Source organism: Balaenoptera ricei, chromosome 7 (assembly GCF_028023285.1).
Source record: "Balaenoptera ricei isolate mBalRic1 chromosome 7, mBalRic1.hap2, whole genome shotgun sequence".
NCBI classification, from domain to species: domain Eukaryota; kingdom Metazoa; phylum Chordata; class Mammalia; order Artiodactyla; family Balaenopteridae; genus Balaenoptera; species Balaenoptera ricei.
In genome coordinates, this window is record NC_082645.1 from 58,532,401 (window position 1) to 58,553,895 (window position 21,495).

Sequence of the window (21,495 nt, forward strand, 5' to 3'; positions counted from 1 at the left end):
AGTAGAAAATACACTGATGAGAAGAAATCTGAATTCATTTTCCACTAACTAGATTTTGTGACTTGGATTGAGTCACCTAACCTCAATTAGAACTTCCCTTCCCATGTACACTGGCTCTTTGGGTGATAGATGTGCCTAGATATGGATCCCCACAGCTCTTGGAGTAGCCAGAGGTGGCCTGGGTGGCTGAAGCTTCGAGGCCAGAAACATCTTTGTCCATTTTCTCCAGTGTGCCTACCATATCACTTTCCATGTGTGCCGTAACTTGAGAAAAGTTAAGCGTAGCTTAAGTTAACTCATCTAAACTTTTAGTAATCTGTTAGATCATCTACCCACACTCTTCATTTATTAAGAGACAAAAATTATTTTTAACTTTAAGTAAGTGTAAAACTACCTAATTTTTCTGAGTTATTTTTAAATTTTAGAAAGAATCTGTTTAATACATTCATTTAAGAAGGCATTTTAAACAGATACAACCCTTTGGGAACACAATATGGCACTACATAGAAAGCCATAAAAATGACCGTATCTTTTCCTCGTATATTCTACTCCTTGATTTGTAACCTAAAGAATAACATACAAACAAAACAAACAAACAAAAAGGTAAATGCATGAGGTTGTTTATGTCTGCATTATTTACAATAGCGAAAAATTGGAAATAATCTAAATGGCAAAGAAGAAAGTGGGCTAATAAAAAGAGTGAAGCCTTATACTGCCATTAAAAAATTGTTTGGAAGACTGTAGAAACATGGGCATGTCTGTGATATGGTAAGTAAAATACGCACAATATAAAATGGTATGAACACTATCGTTGTGTCTGTAAAATCTTTATGCATGTGGAAAGTAATATGCAGAAGTGAAATTCATTGTGTTAGTGTAGGGGGATATGGAATGATTTTTAAATTATTTAAATGTTTTCCTTTAATATTACTTTGTATTTTCAATAAAAATAAATAAATCACTGCATACGTGGTAAAGCTGCTTGAATTTGGGCCAGTTGAACTGAAGGACAATTGAGTTTCTGAATTAGTGAAACAACTGAATTACAGAGTATTTCAATCTGTACTTGAATTACAGGATATTTTATTGCTCTCAAGAACATTTGCATTTAATGCTGAACCAGTAATATGTTATCCAGTAGGGCTTTAGAGATCTCTTTTATGAATGGATGAGAACAATTGCAATCACTTTTGCCTCCTTTCAGCTTATCTAGGTCCTATAAAAGTCCAGCCTCTGCTTCCCTGGTGGCGCAGTGGTTAAGAATCTGCCTGCCAATGCAGGGGACACGGGTTCGATCCCTGGTCTGGGAAGATCCCACATGCCGCGGAGCAACTAAACTCGTGCACCACAACGACTGAACCTGCACTCTAGAGCCCACGAGCCACAGCTACTGAAGCCCGTGCGCCAAGATCCCGTGCTCCGCAACAAGGGAAGCCACTGCAATGAGAAGCCCGCACACCACAACAAAGAGTAGCCCCCACTTGCCGCAACTAGAGAAAGCCCATGGCAGCAACGAACACCCAACGCAGCCAAAAATAAATAAATTTTAAAAAATTAAAATAAAATTAAAAAAAAAAAAAGTCCAGCCTCTGGAAATTCTTTCCTGTTTCAGCCACAGTAAAACTCCCATTGTCACATTTAAAGAATTTAACATTTATATGTGCATGTTATGTCTCTTGGCTAATTTTGAGGTCATGGATCCCATCTTATTCTTAAGGATCTTGAAAATAGTTTGTGATCTCAGGCATTTAATTTCCAGCTCCTATTTTCTATAACATTCTTTTTTTGTTCTTGATATATGCACACAAGAAAGAATTAAGAAAGGTAAACATTTCGGTCAGAATTATTCCAAGTTCCAAATCACTGTTGTATGAATGAAAAATATTTTACTGTAATTAAATGCAGGCCATTGCTTTGGGAGGGCAAACACTATTTTACAAAATAATTAAAGTTGTGGAGATGATTTTAAGTATGACTTAATTAAGAGGACTCCAAGTATCCAAATTTTGAAAGTTGCTGTTTCTCACAAGTCTTATTTTTAGTTTTTAGCTACAACTGAAATAGGATCAATATCTAGGGTACTTGCTTAAAGGCACGTTAGCCTTTATTTTCATATGCATAGAAAAAATTTTTAGGTCTCTTAATCTGTAAGTTCCCCATCCATCTTTTCTTTTTTTAACTCTTTGCTATTTAATTGTTGAAGAAGCTAGATCATTCATTCTGCTTTCCCAGAGTTGAGATTTTACTGATTGTGTTCCTATTGTGTAGTTTAGCACGTTCCTCTGTCCCCTGTGTTTCCTATAAGTTGGTAGTTAGATCCAGAAGCTTAATCAGATTCAGGTTTGATTTTTTTTTTTTTTTTTTTTTTTGGTCAAAATTACTTCACAGGTGCACAGGTGGTGGTGTGTTATTCATCAAAAGACATAATTGTCTCTTTCTGATGTTGGCAGCCATAGATGCTCAATACCCAGATCCTTAATTCATTAGGGATTGCAAAATGGTGATTTCCAATGCTCTCTCTTCTTGGTGTATTTGTTGAAATACTTCTATAAAGAAAAACCTTCCTTCACTTACTGGTTGTTTACCCAGAGATACAGTTTGTATAGGAAAGGTAGAAGAAGTGCTTGATTCTTAACTTTATGTACCAGTTTGCAAAATGAATAGTTGTTAGCATCCTTCAAAGGTGATTTATTAGATTTATTGTTTTTTATTTTTTTTGACTATTTATTTATTTTTGGCTGCGTTGGGTCTTCGTTGCTGCGCACGGGCTTTCTCTAGTTGTGATGAGCGGGGGCTACTCTTCATTGCGGTGCGCGGGCTTCTCACTGCAGTGGCTTCTCTTGTTGCGGAGCACAGGCTCTAGGTGCACAGGCTTCAGTAGTTGTGGCTCATGGGCTCAGCAGTTGTGGCTCGCGGGCTCTAGAGCGCAGGCTCAGTAGTTGTGGCGCACGGGCTTAGTTGCTCCAAGACATGTGGGATCTTCCCAGACCAGGGCTCGAACCCGTGTCCCCTGCATTGACAGGTGGATTCTTAACCACTGCGCCACCAGGGAAGTCCCTATTGTTTCTTTTAAATTGTTTTGAACTCATGGATTTAAATGTACTTGGCATCTTTCAGCCCATTGCTGTTACTCTTACTGATGCTCCGTTTATCATCTTGAGCCAGTGAAAGGCTCTGCAGAGTGCTTCCCAGAGTTGTTCCCTTTTGGCACAGCTCCAGTAGTTTTTGATAGCTTCTTTGCTGTCTGGTATGACCAGATACTCCTGGCTCATCTTGTGCATTTCCCGCCTCAAACCTGGAATCAGCCATTTCTCCAAGCAGCCCTGATTTCTTTTAGGGAAAAATGGTATTTCAAGACCATAGGACGCTAGGGATGCTTAGTGCTACTAGATTGTTTCTTGTTTCTAGGCATAAAATTAAAATACATAACAATAAAAATACTAAAGACAGGGATAATTAGAGTTAAATTTTTCTAAGTTCCTAGCATCGTCAGGAAGTGGTAAAAGCACCACAGGGTATTCACCTAATCTCTTCTATCCCAATATCTGTAGCCCCTTTTCGCACAAAGTATTCTGGTTCTCAAAGTTACCTGGGAAAATAAAATTTAAAAATCACTATGTAACTCATTTGTTTTATTCCACATCTCTCTCTCCATTTTTCTCTCTTTTCCTCTCTCTCCCTCTCTGTCTGTCTGTCTGTCTATCTCCCCCTAACACACACACACACACACACACACACACACTGTTCTCAGAATAACAATACCAACAAGCAGTTTGGGTATGAATTTTCAATAATTTTGGACTTCTTCAAAATTCCAAATAGAAAGTAGATGGGAAGGTGAGGTTGAAACTGGCTAACTACCACCTGAGACTTTACATCAGACAGAAGGAAAGAATGGTAAGGAATCCCAGCCAGGAACTCTAAACATACATAAAAAGTAAAGTTATAGAGCATTTTGTTCTTCATAATTTTTGAAAGTCTTTGAAATTCCATCCTTGTTAAGAGTTTCTTTCTGCTTTTCCATCCTCCAGTTTCTAGCAAAAGGCGTTTATTTTTGGAGGCTCAACCAAGAGCTTATAAGAAGACTTTTTCAGATAACATTTCCCCCTTGTTGGCCTAATAGCAGGTCCAATGAACACAAAAGACACATACAATTATTTTCCAGTGTTGTTAAGTAGGAATGGAAACCCAAAGTTATTGGTTTAACAATGTATTTATGGTCTTTTTTATCTTTGCTTTTAAAAGAAGTTAGGAAGGCAATGTGATGGAGTCCATAACCTTTGTCTCTTAATCAAGAAAAAAGTTCTCTAAAAAGGTTTGGGGCAGGAATTGCCCACAGTTCAGAAGCCCCACTGTGTCCATGCATTCCCTCAGCCCCACCAAAATCACAGCACACACTCGGTTCACGAAATTGTTAGAAAGTTTAAACCAAAATCGTGTCCAATATAAATTATCATTATCCTCGTGGCTGGACACAAGTTCAGTCTTCCAGTGCGTTTAGTGGCTTTGTATTTCCTATTTCTGTTTTTCATCTGCGCACCTGTAATATTTTGAAAAGTAGTTCTAACTGGGCTTCTTTCCATAATGACGTCCGCCTTCTGTGAACCTGTGTTTTTACTCCGTAAGTTATAAATAAAGATGTTCTTGGCCACTGCAGTGAATGAGCTGAAGCTTTGAAATCTTTTTTCAATGAGGAAACTCAAAGTTTTATGAGAAAACAACTGCGAAAAGGTAACAAAACATCTGTGGAAGTAGCACAGCATCCCGTCTCATAAATCTAGGATCAGAAACTCTCATCAGGCTCCTTCCCTTTTCTTTCCCCTTTCCTTTCTTTAAAAACTAAACATTTAGAATAATTTAAGTTAAGGGAAAGGAGAGCCACCCACTTAGTTCTCCAGTGTCCTGTTCTCCTCAACTTGTAGAGCAGCTTTAGTTCTGGTCTTGGAGGATAGTTTGCACTCATTTCTGTTTGAGAAATGCCTTTGCTGATGAGCAGATAAATCCCTGCTGACTACAGAAACAATATAGTCTACAAGACACTGTGATCATGTCACTCCTCTGTGCAGTTCCTTGTGATGTCTCTCCAACTTATTGCAGACCCACACAAAAATGGATAGCCACACGCTCAGGTAAAAGCTCAGAGTCTTGTTAGAAACAGGGAGAAGGGGTTAACAGATACTGGGACCATTAACAGTCTCTGTCAGATACTAAAATGCTATAAAGCCACTATAATTAAAAATCTGGTGTGTTATATTTCAAAATAAAGAAGCAAGGTTAAAAACCTGAGGTACTGAGACGTGAATAGAAAAACAGATCATCGGAAAACCTTTATCTTATATTACATTTTCATTATGTGTCTGGGTCTATATTCATGCTCATATGGAAGGAGTTTTTTTTTTTTTATTGGAGTATAGTTGATTTACAATGTTGTGTTAGTTTCAGGTGTATGGAAGGAGTTTAAATTGGTACATTTCTCAGGGCAACTGGGAAAAATGTATCAAAATTACAAGTACAAATACTTCTTTTACCTTTTTTTAGTTGAAGTGTAATTAATTTACAATGTGTTAGTTTCAAGTGTACAGCAAACTGATTCAGTTTTATGTTCTTTTTCAGATTCTTTTCCATTATAAGTTATTACAACATATTGCGTATAGTTCCCTGTGCTATACAGTAGGTCCTTATTGTTTACCTACTTTATATGTAGTAGTGTGTATCTGTTAATCCCAAACTCCTATTTTATCCCTCCCCACTTCTATCCCCTTTAGTAACCATAAGTTTGTTTTCCCTGTCTATGAGTCTACTTCTGTTTTATAAATAAGTTCATTTGCATCATTTTTTAAGATTCCACATATAAGTGATATCATGCTATTTGTCTTTCTCTGTCTGACTTACTTCACTTAATATGATTGTCTCTAGGTCCATCCATGTTACTGCAAATGGCATTATTTCATTCTTTTTTATGGCTGAGTAATACTTCATTGTATATATACCACATCTTCTTTATCTAGTCATCTGCTGATGGGCATTTAGGCTGCTTCCATGTCTTGGCTATTGTAAATAGTGCTGCTATGAACATTGGGGTGCATGTATCTTTTCGAATTCGTGTTTCCTCTAGATATATGCCCGGGAGTCATGGGCATATATTAAAAATCTGGTGTGCTATATTTCAAAGTAAAGAAGCAAGGTTAAAAACCTGAGGATCAGATTGTTGGATCATATGGTAACTCTCTTTTTAGTTTTTTAAGGAACCTCCATACTGTTCTCCATAGTGGCTGTACCAGTTTACATTCTCACCAACAGTGTAGGAGGATTCCTTTTCCTCCACACCCTCGCCAGCATTTATTATTTGTAGACGTTTTAATGATGGCCATTCTAACTGGTGTGAGGTGATACCTGATTGTAGTTTTGATTTGCATTTCTCTAATAATTAGCAATATTGAGCATTTTTTCATATGCCTGTTGGCCATCTGTATGTCTTCTTTGGAGAACTGTCCATTTAGGTCTTCTGCCCATTTTTTGACTAGGTTGTTTGTTTGTTTGATATTAAGCTGTATGAGCTGTTTGTATCTTTTGGAAATTAATCCCTTGTCAGTAGCATCGTTTGCAAATATTTCCTCTCAATCCATAGGTTGTGTTTTCGTTTTGTTTATGGTTTCCTTTGCTGTGCAAAAGCTTTCAGGTTTAATAAGGTCCCGTTTGTTTATTTTTGCTTTTATTTCCATTACTTTAGGAGACAGATCCAAAAAAATATTGCCACAATTTATGTCAAAGAGTGTTCTGCCTGTGTTTTCCTCTAGAAGTTTTATAGCATCTGGTCTTACATTTAGTTCTTTAATCCATTTTGAGTTTATTTTTGTGTATGGTGTGAGAAAATGTTCTAATTTCATTCTTTTCCATGTAGCTGTCCAGGTTTCCCAGCACCACTTACTGAAGAGACTGTCTTTTCTCCTTTTGTATATTCTTGCCTGCTTAGTTGTAGATTAATTGCCCATAAGTGTGTGGGTTTATTTCTGGGCTTTCTATCCTGTTCCATTGATCTATTATTCATTTGTTTCTTAGATTCCACATATAAGTGAAATCATACAGTATTTGTCTTTCCCTGACTTATCTCACTTAGCATAATGCCCTCTAGGTCCATCCATGTTGCTGCAAATGGCAAGATTTCATTCTTTTTATGGCTGAGTAATATTCCATTATTTTAATATGCACCACATCTTCTTTATCCACTCATCTATTGATGGGCATTTAGGTTGCTTCCGTATCTTGGCTATTGTAAATAATGCTGCTATGAACATAGGGGTGCTTATGTCTTTTCTAATTAGCATTTTCATTTTCTTCTGATAAATACCCAGGAGTAGAATTGCTAAGTCATATGGTAGTTCTGTTTTTAATTTTTTGAGGAATCTCCATACTGTTTTCCATAGTGGCTGCACCGAAGATGACTTTTCTAATTATTACATTTGTAAAGAATAAACTGGGAAGGCTCCACTCAGCCTCTTCTCTTCCCGACACCTGCACTGAGAGGCCTATAGTTGACCAACATTGCCTATGATTAAATGGAGAGAGATTTAGAATTAGGAAGCCCTCTTATATGCAAATGTAAGTCACATTCTTCAGCATCAGCTTTTATCAGTGATACAGGTCATACTTTTGATCAACTATCTGCCTAATTCTTTTGTCTTATTTCCCAATTGGCTCAGAAGCTGGGTGAGGATGAGAAGTGTTATTTATTGCTCTAAGAGCTAAAGATGCATCTAGGAATTTATCCTACAGATGTATTTACGTATGTGTGAAATGACATGTGTATAAAGTTATTCATTGCAGGATTGTTTGGAACAGGAAAAGATTGAGAACAATCTAAATGTCTCTGTAGAATTATTTAAATAAATTAAGACACACTGCACAATGGAGTATTATACAGCCATAATACTTGAGCAAGCTCCAATATAAAGTAAAAAAAAAAAAAAAGCTGCAAAACAAAAACAAGGTACAGAACTATAGTATAATATGTTATTAATTGTGTAAGAAAAGGAAAAATACACAAATGTTTACTAGTGCATTCATAGAATACTTCAGGAAGGATGTACAAGAAACTGGTGACTTTATTTACTTACTTTCCCTCAGGGGAAAGGGACTCAGTAGCGAGGTACATTTTATATTTGTTGCTTCTTAAAGTCACAGAAATAATGGGTGAGTGCAAATTCAAAGCAGAAATCACACATCACAAAGTAGTATTAAGTACCTATTCATCTTTCAAATCTTACTTGTTTAGAAGATGGGTTTAAATCAATCACTCAATCATTCAGCCAATCAGAATGCAGTTGTACTTATTTAGTCATGTAAACTGAGGCAATTGTTACAATTTGACTTTTTAAAAAAACTTAATTTACCTTTGAATAAATCAACATGTAATTGAGAACCTAAATGAAATTTTCAAGTAAATAGAATAAAAACATAGGTACATGAAGAGTTGTCCTATCTGGCAAGTTTCATCATGAAAAGTTATTTATCCGTTTATTTTCATTTATTCAGGAACTACTTATTGAGAGCCTCCTCTGTGCCAAGCCTTGCTCTAAACTCTGGGAAGATAGAGGCGAGCAAGACACTGTCCCTGTTCTTAGTAGAGCTCCCCTAACAGGGCACACAGACAATAAACAAGTAAACAAGCAGATAATTTTTAAAAAGCCATGTGCTAAAAGAAAATAAAGCAGAGCTAAGAGGACAGAGTGACTAAAGTGGGAGAAGAAGTATTATTTTTCCCAAGGTAATTTGTGGGTGGTGGATAAAATTTATTAAAAACATATATTATGCCCCTCTGTGCCAAGGACTGTGTTTGGACACTGGTCATAAAGCAGTAAACAGAAGACACTGTTGCTGCTCTCAGAAAGCTTACGACATTCTATTGAGGCGGACTGACAATAAGTAATCAAGCCAATATGTAAAATGCAGAGTCAGATTTACCATGATGCCCCAGGGAAGGCTGGGAATTGCTGAGGGTTGTAGAATGTTCTAGGTGTGCTCCTGGTCCAACCCTATTTGCCTTGTGCTCATTTTGTTGTTTTGTGACATGAGACTCCAAAGACCAATGAAGCAACATATATGAGAAGGAGAAGGGAATTCGCTAGCGGTCCAGTGGTTGGGACTCTGTGCTTCCATTGCAGGGGGCCTGGGTTCAATCCCTGCTCAGGGAACTAAGATCCCGCAGGCCGTGTGGCACAGCCAAAAATAAATAAATAAATTATAAAATTTAGAAGGACAAAAGGCTTGGGGTGCCCATGGTGTTGGAGCCTTTGCTAGGGGGGAAAAAAAAGACGAGATAAATATTAGTGAGGATGTGGAGAAAAGGGAACCCTTGTGTACTGCTGATAAGATTGTAAATTGGTACAACCACCATAGAATACAGTAGTAATTTTTTGGAGATTTCTCAAAAAATTTAAAATGAGATCTAGCAATCCCACTTCTGGGAATATATCAGAAGGAAACAAAAACACTATGTCAAAGAGATATCTGCACCCCCATGTTCATAGCAGCATTATTTACAATAGCCAAGACATGGAAGGAATGGTAAGTGTCCATTGATGTATGAATGGATAAAGAAGTTATATATATAAAAGTTTATATATATAAGATGGAATATTATTCAGCCGTAAAAAAAACAAACAAACCAGGAAATCCTGCCATTTTGCAACAACATGGATGGACCTTGAGGGCATTATGCTAAATGAAACAAGTCAGACAGAGAAAGACAGATACTGTATGATCTCATTTATATGTAAAAAAAAAATTTTCATAGAAAAGGAGATCAGATTTGTGGTTACCATTTGCAGGGAGTGATGGGAGGAGGAACTGGATGAAGGTGGTTAAAAGGTACAAACTTCTAGTTACAAAATTAAGTACTAAGGATGTAATAATGTACAACATGATGACTATAGTTGACAGTGATGTATGATATATAAGAAAGTTAAGAGAGTAAATCCAAAGAGTTCTCATCACAAGGAAAAAAACTTTTTTTTGTTTTTCTTTTATTCTGTATCTATATGAGATGATGGATATTAATTGAACATATTGTGGTAATCATTTCATGATATATGTAAGTCAAATCATTATGCTGTACACCTTAAACTTACAGTGCTGTATGTCAATTATATCTCAATAAAACTGGAAAAAAAAGATAGTGGTGATAAATGTTATGAAAAAATTAAATCAGGATGAAGAAGATGGAGTGGTATAATTGTGAGAGACGTACTATTTATATAGGGTGGTCAGCAAAGGCCTCTCTGATAAGATGACATTTGTGCTCAGGCGTGAAAGAAGAAGGATTAGGACTTTGGAAACAGCAAGTGCAAAGGCCCTGAGGCATGTAAACTGTGAGATCTTCTGTATACTTATTATGTAAAAGGATTTTTCGTAGGCTTAGTTACTTCTTTTAGAATATTTTACATCTCCAAAAACCAGGAACAATTATATGAATAAGTACATGCACGCATTAAGCAGTAAATTCATAAGAAATACAAAGGGTGAATTTTCATGAAAACAAGTTCATTTTCTTCAGATGAATCTGAAAGTTAAGATTGTACAAAGCTTCGGGACTTCCCTGGTTGTCCAGTGGCTAAAACTCCAAGCTCCCAATGCAGGGGGCCCAGGTTTAATCCCTGGACAGGGAACTAGATCACATGCCACAACTAAAGATCCCGCACGTGGCAACGAAGATCCCTCGTGCTGCAACTAAGAGCCAGTGCAGCCAAATAAATAAATAAATATTTTTAAAAAATGTACAAAGCTGGGAATTCCCTGGTGGTCCAGTGGTTAGGACTCTGCGCTTCCACTGCAGGAGTCACAGTTTCGATCCCTGGTCAGGAAACTGAGATCCCGCAAGCTGTGTGTGGCGGCAAAAAATTAATTAATTAATTAATTAAAAAAAGAAAAAGATTGTACAAAGCCTATACTGGCCGACTCACATGTCTGCACTTGATCTCCCACAATGAACTCCTGAAATCCTAAAATGTTGAAGTTCTATTTTTATCTGTGGTCCTTTCTAGCTGTCTGACTCTCAGAACCAGAACAAACCTCTGAATCTTCCTGTGCGTCTCCCAAAGTTTGTTTTATCCAGAGTCAAAGGAGGAAGAATCCTTCAAGTTGGTAACTCTTAGCTCTGTTTTTAGAGTAAACATATCCATTTAATCAAAACAGACCGTGTACTTGCACTGAGTATTATTTTAAGGGACAGCACAGGACAGAGGGATAGGGGAAAACCAAAAGAGATCAAAGCCTTATTAAACAACCTGGAATTAATGATAATAAACTTTTTAAAAAGTTTCAAAGCAGTGTATCCTGTTTTTATCCTGTCCACCCTCAGTAAAGAAATGGTCATTAGAGAAAAGCTTGATGAATTTAACAAGACTCCGAGCTTTCCTGAGGCAGGAGGCAGAGCCTGTTTTATTTACTTTTGTATCTTCAGGCCCAAACACATGGTAGGCACACCATGTATATTTGTGGAATTAATAATTAATGTTAAACTAAGCAATAGCAACCATAATTCTTTTACACTGCCTGATGATACTTGGGTTCAATTTGATATAAGGGTTTCTCATTGTTTTTCAAAAGGCCTGCTCACGAAAAACTCAAGAGGATGAAATGGAGAACTCCCAGGCCCTGCCTCGTACTCAGAGAAAATGGGAGACTGCCTGACTGTGGGCATCACAAGAATTTCAAGGCCCAGAACCTGACGGGCCTGGTTGGCATGGCTCGCTGAGTCTCAGAATAATCACCTTCTATGGTAGCCTAAGTTGTTCCTGAGGCTTTGACTTGAGGGATAGCCCACCCTACAGAATTGCTAAGAAAGGCAAACTTTGGGTGCACTCTGAAAGATTCAAGGGAGGCTATGGGGAGCCACATTCACCCTCCGGCATGTATATCCTGTTTATATCCTTCGCTCTGCTTGTTAGCTTATCCAGAACAAAACCAAGGTAATATCAACTTGAGTGGAGGCTAAGTATTTATTCTCTCCATTCCCTGAACCCAGACCAGATTCCATGGTCCAGTTTTCAGCTTACATTATATCATCCAGCTCTGTTTTTACAGTAAACGTATTTAATAAAAGATGACAATTTATGCACAGTGAGTATTATTTTAAGAGAAGCTAGAGGAATAGGCTCATGCCCTGAAAGAGCTCACTTTCCAGTGAGGGAGACAAAAAGTATAAAAACCTTTACCATTGAAAGCCATGTCGAAGCTATGGGGGCTGAGACCTATGATGAACCATGGGTCATTCACTCTATTGAATGTAATAGTGTGTAAACCTACCTTCTCAAATTACTTTTTTTTTTTTTAATAAATGGTAGCCATTACTTGTTTTTAATTAATTAATTTATTTATTTTTATGGCTGTGGTTGGGTTTTCGTTTCTGTGCGAGGGCTTTCTCTAGTTGTGGCAAGCGGGGGCCACTCTTCATCGCGGTGCGCGGGCCTCTCACTATCGCAGCCTCTCTTGTTGCGGAGCACAGGCTCCAGACGCTCAGGCTCAGTAATTGTGGCTCACGGGCCCAGCTGCTCCGCGACATGTAGAATCTTCCCAGACCAGGGCTCGAACCCGTGTCCCCTGCATTGGCAGGCAGATTCTCAACCACTGTGCCACCAGGGAAGCCCCTTATTTTTAATAGAATTTTAAAACATAAGATTATCCAGTACGGAATTATTTAATCTATCTAAACTAGACCTGTATGAGTATACCACAATACCACACACTTCTACCTCTGATTCCAATATTTCTTTGGAGTCGGGGCAGAAGGCCACTGTACTTAACCTTGCCCTGGGGCCTGCAGTGGCTCATTGGTCACCTTGTGCAGGTGGGTTCTCTCTTTCCCAGGCAGCAACCTAAGCTGTCCCCAAGGCCTGGATATGGTATGAGAGGTCTCACAGAGATGAGGACCAGAGTCTCGGTTTCCAGGGTTAGGAGAGTAGAGAGATAGTGTGCACCCCTCCCATGGGAACAAGCATCATCAAGCTAGGAAAGCTCAGGGGTTTATACCGAGTGAACCCTAATATGTTTGTCCTAGCATATGATATAGTGTCCTTTAATAGATGAGGAAGCACGTACGTGTTGGTTCTGATAAGGTACAAAGGATCGAACTTGGACTTAGAATCTTAATTCATATACAGAAACAGGAAGAAGTGCCCCAATTGGGGAAGTGTGGGGCACTGTGGCAGCATAGAAGAACTAACGTCTGGACTAAGACCTGAAAATGACTGACTTGACTTGTTTTCCCACCCAGCCAGCAATCCCCTTGTACCTCACCTCCCTCTTTTCTACAGTCACTGGAAGCCCAAGCCTCCCTGGTCACCTCCTCTGTATGGTCACGCTCATTCTGCTAGCACAGCTCCCAATCTGACCAAACCCCCCACCCTTCCAGGCCCTCCGAAACCTTTCTACGTGCCTTCTAGAACCCTGGAGTTCCAGATGTGTGGTAAACACTCTGCCCCCTAACCTTAACCTCCCTCATCAATGCTGCTTCTGACTCCTTGACCTTACTGTGCATGACCTGTTGATCTCCTGAGGACACTGGCTCCTCTATAGCCTTTTCAAGTGAAGTAAGTATTTCTCTCATAGCCTATATAATTCCAGGCTTGAATGAAGCATGCTTGTTTTTTCTCTTTGCTTCCCATTTCACTCGAACTATTCTTCCTCTTTCTTCAAAAGTTCCAGCTCCTTGTTTCTACAGTTGAATGATCTCCCATCTCCCAGTCACTCCCCCTCATTCACTGAAGACGACTTTTTTTTTCGGCTGTGCCGCGTAGCTTGTAGGATCTTAGTTCCCAGACCAGGAATCGAACCCTCGCCCTCGGCAGTAAAAGTTCCGTGTCATAACCACTGGACCGCCAGGGAATTCCCTACTCTTATCATTTTTATCCAAATAGTTTCCTATTCAACACCCTGGGTTCTCCAGTCCACTGACCCCACTACTTCTTTTTTTAAACTGTCCATTATGTTTGTCCTGTCTTCTTCCTCCCCTTGTCTATCTTTGATTCCTTGATCCATCATTATGAAAAGCAACTCTAGCTCTTATACACTTACCTGCCCTTCTGGGTATAACTCCAGATATTCTCTGGGCCTGCAGCAGAGTAGCTGAACACTGAACCAGTGCCTTAAATTTATGACCACAGAGTTGAAACGAGCACTCAGTATCTGTTCCATAATCTCAAAAGGTTTTCCTAGTAAAGTCAGTATTTCACTGTCTGAGTCAACTATATTACATTTTCTTTTTTTTTTTTTAATCCAAAAATTTCAACCCTCCCTTACTATCAGATAATGACCTACCATATGCTTTACTGAAAAAACTTAGCAACTAAACAGGGACTCTATTCCTCTAACCACCAACTCTTCCAGTATCTTTATCAATATCTTCTGTCTTCCCACTTGGTACAAGACAAGTACCATTGCTCTATTGAAGGCCAGTCCCTTCATATTCTGGATCCTGTCTTTTCTTGCTTTCTCGAGGACATAACTCTTATAATTGTTCTCTCATGGATCACCAATTTCTCCCTCTATTATTATGATTGATAGACTCTAGATCTCCTCCTAGCAGCCCTTTGTTCCCCTTCATAACAAATCTTCTTAAAATAATTGTCAGTACTTCTCTGTTTCCAAATCCTCACCTGCTATTCACTGTTACAACCCACTCCAGGACTTCCATACCTATCACATCACTGAAACTGTTATCAAGTCACCTATGACTTTAATGTTGCCAAATTCCATAAACACTTCTTTTTCCTCATTTTACTGGAGGTCTTGTGAAAACTGATCTAAGCTGGTTTGACCTTTCTCAATTATTAGGTTCTTTTGTAGATATCAGTAGCCTCTAGTAGGTAAATGAGGGCTGCAGTTCTCTCCTCATTCTGAGCTAGGTACTTTACAGAGGGAATTCTACCAAACTACTATTTAGCATCCCCTATAACCATAAAATCTTGAACTTTTATTTCTCCCAATTAAAGAAAATTTGCCCCAAAACACTGATTCCAATTTTTCATTCTGAGGTTCTGGCCATTGCCGCCCCAAATTCCCTGATTTGCCCCCTGACTATTTCCAGTGTTGCCTTACTTTTCACTGCAGGTTACTAAAACCTTGGATTTCTATCTTCTTGGCTGTTCTAAAAATTTTGGGTTTCCCAGAAGAGTTACCACTTGAAATCTATTGTCTATTAATGAGGATTATTTTTGGCAGTTTTTCAAAAAGTCAATTAATTGTTGGATAGTGTGTGAGAAATTGTCTGCTGCCCTCCCTACTCTGCTGGCTGAGTGGTTCATGTCTACCTAGTGGAATTTATCAGTTGGGTAGGGTCAGGGGCCAATTACCTTCTCAGATGATGCCATTTAGTGCCATCTTCAGCATTGTAGGACTTGCTTTGGGGAACCTAATCTCAAAACTTGCAGCCCTAATTGGTTACTCTTGAAGAGTATTAAGAAACCAACTCATTATTCTGAAAATTGTTGAAGAGAAGAAAAAAATCAAGCGTATATCCTGCCTTTCCTGTATGAGCTGTACGTCAAGGAAACTAAAACATGAACATGGTAATCTTTTTAAATAGAAAAATTCCAGCTAATTATGTACAGTTCAGTGGTATTGAATACATTCACACTGCTGTGAAACCATCACCACCATCCATCCCCATAGCTCTTTTCATGTGGTGAAACTGAAATTCTACACCCATTAAACAATAACTCCCTATTCTCCCCTGCCTCCAGCCCCTGGCCACCACATTTACACTTTCTGTTTTTATAATATAGGTGGAATCACATAGTATTTGTATTTTTGTGACTGGTTTATTTCACTTAGCATAATGTCCTCAGGGTTCATCCATGCTGTAGCATATTGCAGAATTTCCTTCCCTTTTCTCTTTTTTTTTTTTTTCCCCTTTTCTTTTTAATTAAAAAAAATTTTTGTTTATTTTTTTTGGCTGCATGGGGTCTTAGCTGCGGTGTGTGGGATCTTCGTTGCAGCATGCGGGATCTTTCATTGCAGCACTTGGGTTCGCTGCAGCACGTGGGCTTCTCTCTAGTTGTGGCGCATGGGTTTTCTCTTCTCTAGTTGTGGAGCGCAGGCTCCAGAGCACGTGTGCTCTGTAGTTTGCAGCATGCGGACTCTCTAATTGAGGTATGCGGGCTCAGCAGTTGTGGTGCACGGGCTTAGTTGCCCCGTGGCATGTGGGATCTTAGTTCCCCGACCAGGGATCGAACCTGTGTCCCCTGCATTGCAGGACGGATTCTTTACCACTGGACCACCAAGGAAGTCCCTCCTTCCTTTTCAATGTGAATTCCATTGTATGTATTGAAATCCATCCCGTTGCCTGTATATTACACATTTTGCTTATCCATTCATCAGTGAGGGGAAACTTGGGTTGCTTCCTTGTTTTAACTATTGTAAATAATGCTGCTATTAACATGAATGTACTATCTGGATTTTTTAAGTGGCTATTTTACGTCTTGACTTTTTAAAAAGGTTGGATAAATTTGGATAGCCATTCTAGAACTAGTCATGGTAACAATCTTCTCAATAAATGATGCTAGAGCTATTAACTTTCTATCCATATAGAAAAAAAGGAACTTGGTCATGTACCTTATACTATATTTCAAAATTAACTTGAGATGAATGGCAGAACTAAACGTGAAAATAATACAATAAATTTCTAAAAGAAGTCAGGGGAGAATATTGTCATGACTTTGGAGTAGGCAATAATTTCTTAAATATAAAAAGCAATAATCATCCAAAGATAGGAGAGTGAAAAAGCAAGCCATGGCCTAGGGGAGGATATTCACAATACATATATCTGACATAGGATTTGTATCTAGATTATGTAAAGAACTCCTAAAAATCAATTTTAAAAATGGACAAAACACTTGATAGGCCCTTCACAAAGGAGGATGTCCAAATGGAAAGTAAGCATATAAAAAGTGCTCAATATCAGAAATCATCAAGGAAATGCAAATTAAAGGCACAATGAGATACCACCACACCATCATTAGAATGGTCAAAAGTAAAAAGAATGTAAGGGGAATTCCCTGGTGGTCCAGTGGTTAGGACTCTGAGCTTTCATTGCCAAGGGCCCGGGTTCAATCCCTGGTCGGGGAATTAAGATCCCACGTGCTGTGCGGCACAGCCAAAAAAGTAAAGTAAAATAAAAAGAATGATAGGATGTTGTCTAGGATGTTTAGCAGTTACATTGCTGGTACAAGTGAAAAATGATCTGACCACTTTAGAAAGCTATTTGGCAGTACATAGTAAAGCTAAACACATGTCTGCCCTGTGACTCAGTAATTTCACTCTTAACTATACACCTCACAGAAATGAGTGTATTTCATTTCATTCACACAGAATATATCTACCCAAAGACACGCACAAGAGTGTTCAGAGAAGCTTATTCATAACAGCCAAATGTCCATCAGCAGAAAAATAGGTAAGTCAATTGTGGTACAAACATATACCACATATATATTTACTACATGATTCCAGTTACATGACCTTCTAGAACAGGCAAAGCTAATCTCTCCTGGTTACTTTTAAGGAGGCTATTAACTGGAAGAGGGAACTTTCTGGAGTCCTGAAAATGTTCTCTATCTCAGTCTGGGTGGTGGTTACAAAGTAGTGTTCATTTGTGAAACTTTATTAAGCCATACACTTAAAATTCATGCACTTCACTGTTTGTATGTTATAATTCAATTTTTAAAGTTTTTTTTTTTAAAGTTTACCCCCCCAAAGACTCCTTCTTTTCCCTTTATGTGTCACAAATATTTTATTTTAGACAAAGTCTTAGTACAGAACCTGTGCTGTTTTATGAATTTCCACGTGTTGTCGCCTATAAAAGGTCTGCTTATAATTTACATATATACCAACCTGTTCACTGGGTCAAATGTGGCATATTGACCCAAGAAAATTTGGTTACTCACAATTATTATATAATTGGGGGGAATATTAGAGGCCTCCAGTTGTCAGACATAGGATTGGGCTCTAGGTTTCCCCCCAAGAACCTCATGCTCAGGTGATCTGTTACAGTGAAGGCAGGTCTCAGACAAGATTCTGTCATACATTTGAATATCTATTAGCAGGAAGACAAAAAACCGGTCCTACAACCCATTCCCAAAGCTCAGGGAGACACTGGATTTCTGGCTTTTAGGCACTCTGATATTCATCTTACACACACACAAAAATAGAAAAGTCTAGCACAAGCCAAGCAGCCTCAGAGTGGTGCTCTCGGCCTGGAGCTTTGATTTATTTGAGTATTCTGCCACTTAGTGACAGATCTGTTGCCTAACTGTGACCAAAAATCTGGCAATATTGCTTTTTTTTTTTTTTTAAATCTCGTTTAATGGTAAGTCCATTCTAGGAGGCCATCAGGGCTGGTATGACACTCTAGGCTGTCAGGGACTTGGCTCCCTTCTATTGCTGCTTTGCCATATCTATGGTGTTGCCTTCATTTTCTTGGTCCAATTTTGCTCATGACCACATCCACATCTAGCTAGTGGGAAAAGAACAAACTCATTCTCTTTAAGAACGACCTAGAAATTGCACATATCACTTTTCCATCTCATTGACCAGACATGGTCTTATTTAGCTGTAAGGGAGGCTGGAAAAAATGCAGTTTTAATCTCTGATTGGCCATGTGTTTGGTTAAAAATCAGGGGTGATCTTATTATTATAGAGGAAGGGGAGAGCCAATACTGGGGGATAAGTAACAGTCTCTGCCATAATGACAAAATTGGTCAGGCTGCAACCCTTCTCAGAAGAATTTACTCAGTTGATTATTTCTTCCTTGAAACATCCTCCCCTTTTAGCTTCTATGGCACCATATTTTCCTAGTACCTCTCAGACTGTGCTTATTCTAGTTCCTGTACATGCTTTTCTTCCTTTATCCAGTATCCAAAAAGTTGGAATGCTAGAGGGTTCAGTCTTGGGCCCTCTTATCTTCACTGTCTGTACTCTCTCTAGGAGAGCTCATCTAATGCCATGGCTTTAAATGTCTTCTATATGCTAATAACTCAAAAATTTGTATCTCCAACCCTGACTTCTCCCCTAAGTTCCAAACTCATTTACCAACTGTCCACTTGACATCTCTACCTGGATGGCTAACAAGTATTTCAAACTAAATGTCTAAGCTAGAATAATGCCATTATCCTAGACTAATTGTTCTCAATATTGGAGGAAGGGCAGGGAAAAAGCAATAACCATCTCTTAGTATTTAGAAATGTAAGGGGATTTTTCACTGCCACGATGGCTAGGGGTGCTACTTATATTTCTTCTAAAACTTTTTTTTTTTTTTTACTCAGCATCATGTTTGTGAATTTCATCAGTGTTAATGCATGCAGTTTTGGTTTATTTGTTTTCATCATTGTATAGTTTATTATTTCATGGTTTAATTACACCACAATTTAGTTACCCATTCTTTTTTGATGGACATTTAATGGATTTCCAATTCTTTGCATTTATATACTATGCTGCTATGAATATTCTTGAACATGTCTTCTTATGCACAGATGTAAAAATTTCCCTAGCATATACTTTTAGGAGTAGACTTTGGGGCCATCAGCTATGCATATCATAAACTTTAGCAGATATTACCAAGTTGCTCTCAAAAATAGTTGTACTAAATCTACACTCAAACAGAAGGTCTTAAAAAAAAAAAAAAAAAAAAAAAAAAAACAGAAGGTCTTTTAGTATATTATTCTACAAAATTATGTTATTAAAGAGATGGACATCAGCATGAGAGAGAGTCTTCTTGATGCTTCATCTGAAAAAAGAACCTTCCTGGTATGCAGCCAGGAATCCATTTTCCCTGAAGGGTGGTGGCTGCATGGAGCTTGGCTCCTAGAAGAGAGACAGAGACAGAGACAGAGATAGAGGCAGAGACAGAGAAAGAAAAAGAGAAGAAAGAGAAAGAAAAGGATCAGGGGCCTGACGGGAACACTAAATGTTTTGCAGTAAGTGGTTTCTGGTAACAGATTGTATCTGCAGTTCTACCCAGATATTGTGCGGGCATAAAAGGAGCAGGGTCATTTGTTTAGGTGTCACCGTCTCTAGGCAGAGTGTGGGTCCTTTCATCCCCACTGCCAAGCTCCACACCAGGACATTAGTAGGCATGTAGTAAATAGTATGCTGAACAGCTGAGTGGGCATACGCTGACATGCCTATGATTTGCCCTGTTAAACACCTATATTCTCACTGACTTGATCAAAAAGTGAATTAAGTTTTTATTTTGTCTGGTACAAAGTAGAGACTAGATAAATATTTGTTGAGTGGATAAAAGAGAACATGATTCATTTGAATTTAAACTACCTCAGCATAACTCTATTAATTTTTTCTCATTGGCTTGATGTAATGTCTGGATTGAACCTATAACTGAATTTTTTTCCAAATAAATTCATTTGATCTGTTTTGGGACTGCCAAAAAACTCTGAAATCACTTAACAGGCTATTTCACCAATGCCATAAAAATTTTAAATTTTCAAGAAAACTCAGGGGAAAATAAAAGATTGCCTCACCACAAGAAAAAACTCCCTTAAGTGACTAAAATTATTGTGCAAAAAGTATACTAATAGAAAAGGGCTCTTGGGAATTCCCTGGCGGTTCAGTGGTTAAGACTCCGCGCTTTCATTGCCGTTGGCCCGGGATTCAATCCCTGGTGGGGGAACTAAGATTAAAAAAAAAGAAGAAGGCTCTAGCAGACCAACAGGCTTCTGCACTAGATGGCCTTTCAGTTTTTTAAAATGACGTTTTTTGTTTGTTTTAAATTAATATATGCTGCTCCTCTTCCTATATGCCAGGCACAGTTCCCAGCAAGGGACATATGTTGTATCACATTTAATGCTCACGACAACTGTACGAGGTATAAGATATTTAGCAATGGCCCCATTTTATACGTGAGGGATAGAGAAGTTGAGTAACTTGCCCAAGATCACACAGCCTGTAAACTGGAGAGCCGTTATTTGAATGCAGGCAGTCTGGCTTCAGAATTCCAGCTCTTTTTTTTTTTTGGCGGGGCTGCGCATCATGCGGGATCTTACCTGGACCAGGGATCCAACCGGGTGCCCCCTGCAGTGGGAGCGCAGAGTCTTAACCACTGGACCGCCAGGGAAGTCCTCAGAGTTCCAGCTCTTAAACGCTCTACTGTACTGTTTTCTCAACTCTAAGATTCCATGAATTTTTCATTTTTAAAAAATTTTACTTGTCATTTTTTTAACGGGGAACTATTACGGATAATTAAAACAATTTTTTAAAAAGTATAATCTGAATAAAAAGTCAACCACTTCATGTGAATGGACAGCCTAAGGAAGGGCTGGAAATACAAGTTCTGTCCAGAAATACTTAAAAATAAATATTTAACCTAATACCCTCCAATGTCCCGCTTGCCATTTTAACCGCAACTCCTCGAACTGAGGGCGAGACTTCTCCGGCCTTGGGAGTCCGCGGCCGCCGCGCATGCTCAGAGCGCGGAGCCGGCTCGGGTCCGCC

General features: G+C 38.6%; 1 long non-coding RNA gene across 3 annotated transcripts in view; it reads right to left on the reverse strand.

Moving 5' to 3' along the window:
- LOC132368997 (uncharacterized) overlaps positions 1–21,460 on the reverse strand; it is a 31,651-nt gene extending 10,191 nt beyond the window's left edge. For all 3 annotated transcript variants that reach the window (XR_009504207.1, XR_009504209.1, XR_009504208.1), the window contains exon 1: positions 21,048–21,460. This is a non-coding gene — a long non-coding RNA (uncharacterized LOC132368997). The remainder of the gene's footprint in view (positions 1–21,047) is intronic.
- Between the last annotated feature and the right edge of the window lie 35 nt (positions 21,461–21,495).